The 9,253-nt window shown below is 42.4% G+C and overlaps 1 protein-coding gene across 2 annotated transcripts in view; it reads right to left on the reverse strand.

The window, feature by feature from the left end:
* Positions 1 to 8,214, reverse strand: part of DCHS1 (dachsous cadherin-related 1) — a 67,714-nt gene extending 59,500 nt beyond the window's left edge. For both annotated transcript variants that reach the window (XM_074305046.1, XM_074305045.1), the window contains exon 1: positions 7,951 to 8,214. The gene's annotated coding sequence lies outside the window, so the exon portion shown is untranslated. The remainder of the gene's footprint in view (positions 1 to 7,950) is intronic.
* Between the last annotated feature and the right edge of the window lie 1,039 nt (positions 8,215 to 9,253).

Here is a 9,253-nt window from a genome sequence, read left to right on the forward strand (position 1 = left end):
TCTGAAGAGATTGATGGGAGTAAAAGGCTTTAAATCCCAAGCAGAAAACTTTATATTTTATCCTAGGATTAAAAGGGAGTCACTGAAGCTTACTAAATGATATGGCCAACTTGTGTTGTAAGAATATCAACTTGGCAGTTTTAGATTATAATGGAGAATGGATTAGAAAAGAGAAAGTGGGGCAGCTAGGTGGCAAAGTGCATAGGGCACCAGCCTTGAATTCAGGAGGACCCGAGTTCAAATCTGGTCTCAGACACTTAACAGTTCTTAGTTGTGTGACGCTGGGCAAGTCACCAGCCTCAGAAAAAAAAAAAAAAAGAAAAGAAAAGAGAAAGACTTGAGCTAGGATGTCCTGGCTCAATCACTCAATTACACTGCTATTTGGTAATCTGGATGAGAGATTTTGAGGTCTTGAACTGGAGTGATGGTCATGTCAGTGGAGAGAAGACATAGGAAAGATAGTGTAGAGGTAGAATTAACAAAAGACAGGATATGAGGATGAGAAGAAAGGATAAGGAAGATTCTGAATTTGTAAACCTGATTCACTAGAAGGATGTAGTGCCTTCAGCAGAAATAAGGAAGGTAAGAATTTAAAGGTAGTCTTAGAGGAAAAGTAGTAAGATCTCTTTGGGCATTCGAGATACCTATGGAACAGTTTGAGATATCCACATGGAGAAATTCAACAGGAAGCTGATGTGTGACTGGATCTTAGGAAAGAGAGTTGTGATAGATATGTAGATTTGAGAGTCATTTATATAAAAAGAGAATTGGACTACGGAGGCCATATGAGATCAACACCAGAATGGAGAGAGACAGAAGCAGAAGGATCCAGCACACAGGCTGGAGTATATCCAATTGGAAGGTTATACATAGATAATCCAAAAGAAGACACTGAAAAAAGAGCAATCACAAAAGACATCAGGAAAACCAAGAGAAAACAAGCCATGAAAACCCAGGGAAGGAGTATCTGGGAGGATAGGGTGGTCAAACACTGCAGAGAAGGAAGGAAGAAAGAGAACTGAGAAAAGACCATTCATTGGATTTAATAACTGATAATCTTAGAAAAGGAGTAAGCAGTACTAGAAGCTACAGTGATATATGAATTATTTTGACAATTAATGATTTTTATGTAGTTTTATTTTGTGACAGCAATGTATGCTTCTATTGACACTGGGCTGATTCATAATGTCTGATCTTGACCAGATGAAAATGGATCAATCTGGCTTCACCAGTTTAGTTAGTACTATCAGTAGAGTGCTGTATTTCATACTATATATATATTTCATTACTCTCTTTTGCTGGGTTTTTAATTCTGGTTTTTAAGAATGTATATTATTTCAAAGAAAGATACAAAAGCTATAGTTCTGAAGGAACACACTTCAATGACTGTTAGAGATATTGCAGTACCTGCTGATGTTAGGAAGTTGAGCATTACAAGTATCATTTAAATTCATGGTGAAACATGATTGGTTTCACTAGAATGTATGGCTGCAAATAAAAAAATTTTGCTGAAAAATAGCCTAATTAATCTTTGGAAAACAAGCAAAGACCCTCAGAGAGACTTGGCAGCTGATTATTACCATTTCTCTTCAATTCATAGTGTCTTGAAATTGGAAGAATATAGAGAAAACCAATGAAAAATAGATGCTAACTTATTATGAAGATAAAGTGTTTGTCCTGAACTTTCAAAGTACTGAAAATTAGGAAAAGATAATTTTCACTTATGAAACACACCTTTTCATTTAAGGCTATATCAAAGCCTTTGTTGGAAATCCCCATCAGCCTGTAAGATCTTCAACATATTGTACAACATCTACCCAAAAAATATCAGGGATTTTTTTCTTCTAGGGGTCCTAGATGTCTTGCCCCAAAAGGGCAATAATGAATTGTAGCAAACATAATTACAAGCAGAAAAAGAATTATACCAAATTACATTAATTCCCAAATGGTGATAAAATACTGCAATGGACTTTGTACCAGGTTCTATGTCAGTGAAGACTAAACAATATATTTAAGAGATGGATATAAACATGCCTTAATCATCTTGAAACTCATCTGATTTAAACTCCCATTTAAAAAATAGAGGTAATTAAGGTTAGACTTGGAAAAATGGAATGTTCATCAATAATATCAAATAATGATATCCAATGGGATAAAAGTGTGGTTTCAAAATGAAAAAAATCAAAGAATACCAAAATCTTGTGAATGAATGTCAAATCATGTAAAACAAAAGGATAAATATTTACATGGAAAAGTCTCATAATACATAATAAAAAAGATTTTTGTTTTGTTTTGTTTTTTAAAGACCATTGTGTTATGGCTTGAACAGGAAGGGATATCAGAGGTCATCTAAGGCAACCTCCTTATCTTACAGACAGAAACCCAAAGAAATTAAGTGATTGGCTCAAAGTAATAAAAATAGAGAGCAGCAAAGGCAGTATTTAAACAAAGGTCAACACATGAAAATTTAGAAGGTTAATTATTTTACTCTGTCCCAATTAATCCACACATCATTGTAGATTTCAACAAATTAAGAAGTGTAAAGGAGATGAGGAAGTTGAGGCACATGCAGAATTTAGAGTTTGACCTTAGAGATCAACCATTCTGAGTCTCTCATTTTACAGATGAGGAAAAGTGCTATTTCTTCTATATCACAATTTACTTATATGTAAATATTCCAATGGATCCATGAGATGGTCAGCAAAATTTTAGGCTGTATTAGGTATAAAATACCAGTCAAAGAAGCTGAGAGTTCTGCATTGTCTTGATCAGGCCACATCTGGAATACTGTGTTCAGTTCTAGGCGACAAGTTCTAAGGAAGGGTTATATAAATTAGTGTCCAAGGAGGGTACCTAAGATAATGAGGAAGTTACTGTTTGCACCATTTGAAAATCCATTGAAGAAACTGAGGATGTTCAGATTGCAAATGAGAAGACTTAGGAGGGCATCTTTAAGAATCTGAAGGGCAGCCACCTAGAGGTACTGTTCTTGTTCTGTTTTGCCCTGGTAGGTGGAACTTGGAGCAATGAGTGATAACTACAGGGAGGAAGTTTTAGGCTTGATTTCTTAAAGGTAATTCTTCTTAAGGATCACAGTTTTCCAAAACTAGAGTAGGCTACCTTGAGATGTGATGGGTTCCCCTATGCTAGATATATTCAAAAACAGACTAGATAATCACTTGTTATCAATAATACGGATGAGATTCTTGTTTAGGAATGTGTGGGATTAGATTTCTTCTTTTCTTTGAGACTTAGAAATAAAAAAAAAAAAAAGAAAAGAGAAGAGACCTGTGTAAGAGTAAAAAAACATAGCAATCTGGAAAACAGGAAAGTTGAAACAAAGTGTGAAGGGCATGAAAGAAAGAGGCAAAAGGAGATGTATAAAAAAAGACAGTGGGGAGACACTAAGGAAAAGAGAGGTAGAAAGTGAGGAGAAGGGGTATAAGGAGTTTCAGAATTGGCTCATTGGAATTTAATTTCATTTAAATGGAGGTAGAGATGGAAAGGAAAAATAAGAGATCCTGGAAAGACAATGGGATACTACAGGGACTGAGGGGAAAAAGAGAAGTCAGGGGAAAAGAGAAGAGGAGTTACAAAAAGAAAAGATAAGTATAATGGAGCCAGAGAAGAAGGAGGAATGACTAGAAGAAAGAAACAGGAGACAAAGGAGAGAATCCCAAAATGTGAGAGCTGGAAAACCACAAGATCACAGGAATCAGATCCTCAGAGGCTATATAGTACAACTATCTCACTTTTAAGGAAACAGAGTCTCAGGGAAGTTAAGTGGTTTCCTCAAGGTCATGTGCTAATTAACCAGGAACTTGAACTCTGGTCTTCTGACTCCTTTGAGAGGAAAAGAATCAAGGTTGAAAAGAAAGATAAAAATTGACAGAGGATAAAGAGTTGAACTGAATGGCAAGAGAGTATTGGATTTTTGGAAAGGTACTAACAAACTTGAGGGTGCTCAGAGAATGGTAACCTTACTGAAGAGGAATCAGTTAAGGAACTCGGCATGCTCCATAACCTAAACTGAAGACTTGGGAATAGGAAAGCTGTTTTTCCTTTCTAATCTCTTTGATTTCTCATTGTCTTCAGATCATACAAAGTGTCCTGTAACAGTATCAACAAAATCACTGTTTATGTGTTTCTATTGTTGCAAATAATGATAATTCTTTATATTTGTATGGTCTTTACCAGACACAAAGTATTTTCATTGAGAGTTTTTTCTGTGGTAGAAACAGCAGATTATCCCTATTCTAAATGACAAAACTGAGGCTCAGGGGTAGCTAGATGGCACAATAGATAAAGCACCAGCCCTGAAGTCAGGAGGACCTGAGGTCAAATCTAGTCTCAGGCACTTAACACTTCCTAGCTGTGAGATCCTGAGCAAATTACTTAACCCCAATTGTTTCAGAAAACAAAACAAAACAAAAACAAAAACAAACAAAACAACTCCAGAGGCTCAGAGAAGGGGAATATTTCATCCATAGTCACTCAGTGGAACTTCTAAAAGCAGAGCTCAGCCCTTTGTCTTCTGAATCTAAGTCACATTCTTTACCCTCTACTAGGCTTTTAATATCAATATCACTCTCCTCCTCTTCTCTTTGAAGGCTCTGGAATGTACAAAAGACTGATCCCCTCATCTCTGGGCCCAGAGACCTTAGGTTTATAGGAAAATGTCGCTTAAACTAAATTAAGGGAAGTGTTATGTTCAGACTGGCCCCATCCCCCGGTTCATGAGACCCCAGACTTTCAGAGAAGTGGGTGTCTTACAAAGTCAGGACTTCGTTGTAAAACAACATGTCGGCAGGTTCTGTTGTGTGCTCACTCTCATCCAGACACTTCCCCATTGTAAACGAGAAATTGTGTCAGCGATTCCCAAAATTTGTAACTGCAAGGCTGTACCAGGATGTGGTAAACGGGCTTAAAAGTGTACCTCACTAAAAGTTCGGGGCTGATCTCTACTAGCCTGTCTAGTGGGGTCAGTTGCCAGCCAGCTAATAAATGATGCTTTAAATTGAATAATCTGGTCAGAGCTGTCTATCTCATGTCAGTCCATTTCAGCTCTCCCTCCATGATGCCATGCAATGATCTTTTTTTCTTTTCCCTTTGCATTTTGGCTGTTATCTATTTGTAAATGTATATTTCATCTGCTCACTTCTTTCTTTCTATTCTAGTTTCCTCCATTGGCTTCCAATGCTTGGGAATATCTTTCTACTTTAACCAGTCTAAAAGTTGTATTTTAATTCATTAGACCTTTTCTGATTTCCACCCTACCCTCAAAGAAGAACTATTAGCATTCTCTTTAAATTACTCTATACATTTTTCTTATTAGCTCCCACACAATTGTATGGACTTCCTCTCCTCCCTCACCCCCTCCCCCTTCTCTCAGAGGATGTAGGATCCTTGAGGATAGTAACTTTCTTCTTTCTGTCATTCTATCTCCATCACCCAGCAGAGTACCTGGCCACATAGTAGGTGCATAGAGTATATTTGTTGAAATGTTGAGCCGATTGTTTTACTTGGAGAGCACAACTATGAAAAATGGGTATAAGTTGGAAAGAGGAAGCTTTAGAGTTGACGTAAAGAAAAATTTCCTGACAAGAGCTGTCAAAGTGGAATAAGCCTTGGGAGGCTCCCTTCACAGGAGTTTATATGACCATAGATCTAGAGATAAAAAACCCTAATGGATCACCTGGCCCAAGAAGTTATGCGATTTTACTAAGGTCACCCAGGTACTAAGCAGCAGAACCAGGATTCAAACTCAAGTCAGTGACACTAAGTTAGACACTTTTCTCCCTCTCCAAAACTCTCCAGACTATTGTAAAAAGGATTCTCATTCAGATATTTCTGTGGAGTTCTTTCTAAATCTGAGATTCTGTAACTTCGTGGAAACAGAGGAGAGAGTGGAAAATGAGGAGATAAAGATGGGAGAAAAAACAGAGGGGATATATAGTGAAGAAAGTAACAGGAAAAGAGGAAAAATAAGCTGAATGAAGAGGAGAAAGAGAAACGAAGAGAGAAAAGAAAAAGGTACAGATTGGAAAATGAACAACAGAAAGAGAAATGTGGAGGAGAAAGGACTAAGGAAAGAAACAAGTGGAAGACAAAGGGGAGAGAAGATGGGCTCAAAGGGGAGAGAGAGAAGGAAAAAAAGAGATAAAGAAGACTAGATAACAGAGAAAAGAGAGAAGACACCAAAAAAAGACTACTTTTTTCTTTACTTCTAGTACAATGAAGCAGAAGTAGCCACTTTTTAATGTCCTAGAAGAAACTAGGAGTGGACATGAATGAGATCTTTCTAATTGTGGGGAAGCCTTGAACTTAGATATCCTGGAACTTCTGAAAAAAAAGTTGTCTTCGCATACGGGAGTGGGGGGAACCCTGCTTGTGTGGGAGATGGGACAAATGGTTCTTATCCGGGAATATGGGGAAGTGAAGGAACTATGCCCCAAGCCTAGGCTGCGGCATCTCGCTGGGAATTGGGTGCTAGTGATCTGCAGGTGTGAGTGGGGGTGGATCCACTAGTTAGGAATGACTGACTTCAGGGAGTGGCCGCTACTCCTTTGGGGAATGAGGGCAGCAGAGACTAGAGGTGTGGGGGTGGCTGTATTGGTGTCTGAGGTGTTTAGGCAGCTGTTAAAGTGGGTGGGTGTGTCAGTGTGGGCAACTCTCTCCTCTGGCCTCACTGAGAAGTCTGCTGTGGTATTGGTGGGCAGCTGTGATAGTATCTCCAGTGGGGTATTCAATCAGCTGTCACAGTGTTATGTGGCCTTTGCTTTTGAAGGAGGGGCTATGAATGTTTCTTTTTTTGTCTTCCTATCCCGATTATCTGGCACAGTGCCTGATACATAGTAGGCGCTTAATAAATCCTTGTCGATTAAGTGTGTAGAGGTGGCTGAGAGCACTTCCTCTGGGATACTTGAAAGGCTACGCCAGTGTCCAGAACATGTGGGCAGTTGTGACAATGTCCGGGAGTTTGTGGGTGACCACAAGGCACAATATTATCCCAGCCCTTGACCCTGTGGTTTCCAGTCCAGCCTACTCCACACTACATTCATTGTGCCATTCAGACCCTCCCCTCCTCCACACCAGGGATTTAGGTAACTTGCCCCCTTCCCAATGGCAACTATGCCAGTTCAGGGAGCCCCAAACACTTCTTTAGTTCCAGTTTCTGCATCTCCGAAGAGAGGCACTGGGCAGTCACACCTCGGATCTCATTGACCCGCCAGAACCCCCGGTACAGAGTGTCTCTGCCCAAAAGGTCCACGGAGATAATCGGAATCAATCCTCTCACTTTAGACGAGGAAAGAAAAGGCCTCGATGTGAGACATGACTTGCCTAAGGTCACACAGTAAGTTGGAGATACAACTGGGACTAGAAAGCAAACTCTACTTTCAGGCTAATACCCTCTCCACTTTGCAGCTGCCGCTTCAAGACTCTTTTTCTGTGTCTCTTGTATGTTTCTCTTTTCTTTCTCTCCATTTTGGTCTCTTTGTCTCTCTTTCTGTCCCACGCTCCACATGCAAGACGTCCTGATACACACATATGGGTGCACATGCATACACTCACACAGGGAAAGCCACTCACCCACTCCCCCGAAGCCACAAGCTCACATACACTCGCTGCCCCACGGACACGCAGGCACACTCGGAGACGCACACATCCTCCCACAATCGTACACTCTCCAACACGCCCGGCCCATCCAGGCTCCCCGCACTCACACACTCACACGCACACGCAGGCCCCCGACCCTCCTCTTTCTCCCCCCCATCCCAGTCCCTCCTCCCCATCCCCATCTCCACCCCCCCCCATTGTCTCCCGACTCAGAACAAAGCCCCAGCTCTGCAGCCCGGGGCCGGGAAGGGGGAGGACTCTGCGGGCGAGGGAGAAGGGGCCGGGGACCTCGGGCGAAGGGGAGGGGGCCGGAGGGGCCGGGCGGGCACTGACCTCACCGCCGCCTCCACCGGCGCCTCGTCTCCCAGCCGCCTAGGCGGCCCGCTCCGCGATCCGCTATCCGCCCCCCGGGGCCGCGCCCGAACGGGGCCCGGAGCAGTTCATCCTCCGGCGCTTTCCGCTCCTCTTTCTTGGATTCTGCCTCAGCCGCCCAGCCTTGGCTGCCCTTTAGATCCCCACTCCAGTCCCGCAGTTCGGCCGTCAGTCCCTCCGCCCGTCTGTCCGGGCGCCGCCTCCCGCTGCCGCCGCCGCCGCCACCGAGGAGTCGAGATTCCCCCCGCCCCTCGGGCCCCCCCAGCCCCCCGAGCCCCCCCACCCCAGCCGCCTGTAACCCGAGCCCCCGCCCCCCTCTCCGCGCGCCCTCCCTCTCTCCATCCCCCGCCCCCGCCCCCTCCCTTCCTACGTCCCGGCCCCACTGCCTTCTTCCTAGCCCTCCCGCCCTGGTCCGAACCTCCTTTTCCAGACTCAGTCTCTGGCTGAGCCCAAACCTCCCGAACTTGGTCCAGATTGACCTTCTCCATCCTCTACTCTCCCATCTCTTTTCCATCCTACATTTGGAGAGGTTTGAACTACATGATCGCTAAATGCCATTCCAACTTGAAATCCATAATTCTATGATCCTTTCTCTCTCTCTACCTCTTGGCATTTTTTTTAATCCCTATCTCTTTTATTCCTCCCTCTCTCCCTAACCTCTTTATCCTTCCACCATTCCCCTAATTCCCTAACCTTGATTTTTCTTCCTATCACCTTTCTCCTCTGTCTCTGTTTCTGTCTCTGCCTATCCTTTTCCCTCTCTCCTTAACCTTTCTTTCTCCTTCCACCATTCCCCCAATTCCCTAACCTTGATTTTTCTTCCTATCACCTTTCTCCTCTGTCTCTGTTTCTGTCTCTGCCTATCCTTTTCCCTCTCTCCTTAACCTTTCTTTCTCCTTCCACCATTCCCCCAATTCCCTAACCTTGATTTTTCTACTTATCACCTTTCTTGTGTCTGTCTCTCCCCTCCTCCCCCCATTTCCTTCCATCCCTTTGGTCTTCTTTCTGATTCATCCTTTCCTATTCCATCATATCCATTCCTCTCCACTATCCTTTTTTTTTTCTTCCAGCTACATTTTCATCCCTACATTCTTCTTTCCAACTTTCTTTTCTTTGCTTATCTTTTTTATTCCATCCCTTTCTCCTGAAATACCCTTCTTATATTCTCTCCCTGTCACCTTTCTCCTCTTCCTTCCTTTTCCATTACCCCTTCCTCTTTATCTGATTTTCTTTTTTCCTACTCTACTTCCTCCTTATTTCAGAA

Source organism: Sminthopsis crassicaudata, chromosome 3 (genome assembly GCF_048593235.1).
Source record: "Sminthopsis crassicaudata isolate SCR6 chromosome 3, ASM4859323v1, whole genome shotgun sequence".
Lineage (NCBI taxonomy): Eukaryota > Metazoa > Chordata > Mammalia > Dasyuromorphia > Dasyuridae > Sminthopsis > Sminthopsis crassicaudata.